The sequence below is a fragment of the Coregonus clupeaformis genome, unplaced genomic scaffold (genome assembly GCF_020615455.1).
Source record: "Coregonus clupeaformis isolate EN_2021a unplaced genomic scaffold, ASM2061545v1 scaf2160, whole genome shotgun sequence".
Taxonomy (NCBI): Eukaryota; Metazoa; Chordata; class Actinopteri; order Salmoniformes; family Salmonidae; genus Coregonus; species Coregonus clupeaformis.
In genome coordinates, this window is record NW_025535614.1 from 32,501 (window position 1) to 35,000 (window position 2,500).

Below are 2,500 nucleotides of genomic sequence, written 5' to 3' on the forward strand. Positions count from 1 at the left end.
CCCTTCATCCACTAGCGTTACCAGGGACCCCACATCCACTAGCGTTACCAGGGACCCCACATCCACTAGCGTTACCAGTGACCTCACATCCACTAGCGTTACCAGTGACCCCACATCCACTGGCGTTACCAGTGAACCTTCATCCACTAGCGTTACCAGGGACCCCACATCCACTAGCGTTACCAGGGACCCCACATCCACTAGCGTTACCAGTGACCTCACATCCACTAGCGTTACCAGTGACCCCACATCCACTGGCGTTACCAGTGACCCCAAATCCACTAGCGTTACCAGTGACCCCACATCCACTGGCGTTACCAGTGACCTCACATCCACTAGCGTTACCAGTGACCCCACATCCACTAGCGTTACCAGTGACCTCACATCCACTAGCGTTACCAGTGACCTCACATCCACTAGCGTTACCAGTGACCTCACATCCACTGGTGTTACCAGTGACCCCACATCCACTAGCGTTACCAGTGACCCCACATCCACTAGCGTTACCAGTGACCTCACATCCACTAGCGTTACCAGTGACCTCACATCCACTAGCGTTACCAGTGATCTCACATCCACTAGCATTACCAGTGACCCCACATCCACTGGCGTTACCAGTGACCCCACATCCACTAGCGTTACCAGTGACCTCACATCCACTAGCGTTACCAGTGACCTCACATCCACTAGCGTTACCAGTGACCCCACATCCACTAGCGTTACCAGTGACCTCACATCCACTAGCGTTACCAGGATCCCACATCCACTAGCGTTACCAGTGACCCCACATCCTCTGGCGTTACCAGTGACCCCACATCCACTAGCGTTACCAGTGACCTCACATCCACTAGCGTTACCAGTGACCTCACATCCACTAGCGTTACCAGTGACCCCACATCCACTGGCGTTACCAGTGACCTCACATCCACTAGCGTTACCAGTGACCTCACATCCACTAGCGTTACCAGTGACCCCACATCCTCTGGCGTTACCAGTGACCCCACATCCACTAGCGTTACCAGTGACCTCACATTCACTAGCGTTACCAGTGATCTCACATCCACTGGCGTTACCAGTGACCCCACACCCACTAGCGTTACCAGTGACCTCACATCCACTAGCGTTACCAGTGACCCCACATCCACTGGCGTTACCAGTGACCCTTCATCCACTAGCGTTACCAGTGACCCCACATCCATTGGCGTTACCAATGACCCCACATCCACTGGCGTTACCAGTGACCCTTCATCCACTAGCGTTACCAGTGACCCCACATCCACTGGCGTTACCAGTGACCTCACATCCACTAGCGTTACCAGTGACCCTTCATCCACTAGCGTTACCAGTGACCCCACATCCACTAGCGTTACCAGTGACCCCACATCCACTAGCGTTACCAGTGACCCCACATCCACTGGCGTTACCAGTGACCCCACATCCACTAGCGTTACCAGTGACCCCACATCCACTAGCGTTACCAGTGACCTCACATCCACTAGCGTTACCAGTGACCCCACATCCACTGGCGTTACCAGTGACCCCACATCCACTAGCGTTGCCAGTGACCTCACATCCACTAGCGTTACCAGTGACCCCACATCCACTGGCGTTACCAGTGACCCCACATCCACTAGCGTTACCAGTGACCCCACATCCACTAGCGTTACCAGTGACCTCACATCCACTAGCGTTACCAGTGACCCCACATCCACTAGCGTTACCAGTGACCTCACATCCACTAGCGTTACCAGTGACCTCACATCCACTAGCGTTACCAGTGACCTCACATCCACTGGTGTTACCAGTGACCCCACATCCACTAGCGTTACCAGTGACCCCACATCCACTAGCGTTACCAGTGACCTCACATCCACTAGCGTTACCAGTGACCCCACATCCACTAGCGTTACCAGTGACCTCACATCCACTAGCGTTACCAGTGACCCCACATCCACTGGCGTTACCAGTGACCCTTCATCCACTAGCGTTACCAGTGACCCCACATCCATTGGCGTTACCAATGACCCCACATCCACTGGCGTTACCAGTGACCCTTCATCCACTAGCGTTACCAGTGACCCCACATCCACTGGCGTTACCAGTGACCTCACATCCACTAGCGTTACCAGTGACCCTTTATCCACTAGCGTTACCAGTGACCCCACATCCACTAGCGTTACCAGTGACCACACATCCACTAGCGTTACCAGTGACCCCACATCCACTGGCGTTACCAGTGACCCCACATCCACTAGCGTTACCAGTGACCCCACATCCACTAGCGTTACCAGTGACCTCACATCCACTAGCGTTACCAGTGACCCCACATCCACTGGCGTTACCAGTGACCCCACATCCACTAGCGTTACCAGTGACCTCACATCCACTAGCGTTACCAGTGACCCCACATCCACTGGCGTTACCAGTGACCCCACATCCACTAGCGTTACCAGTGACCCCACATCCACTAGCGTTACCAGTGACCTCACATCCACTAGCG

At 54.6% G+C, this 2,500-nt stretch overlaps 1 protein-coding gene across 1 annotated transcript in view; it reads left to right on the top strand.

Annotated features, from left to right (window-relative positions):
* Positions 1–2,500, top strand: part of LOC121562174 (voltage-dependent T-type calcium channel subunit alpha-1H-like) — a 65,668-nt gene that overhangs the window by 31,253 nt on the left and 31,915 nt on the right. The window lies entirely within an intron of this gene.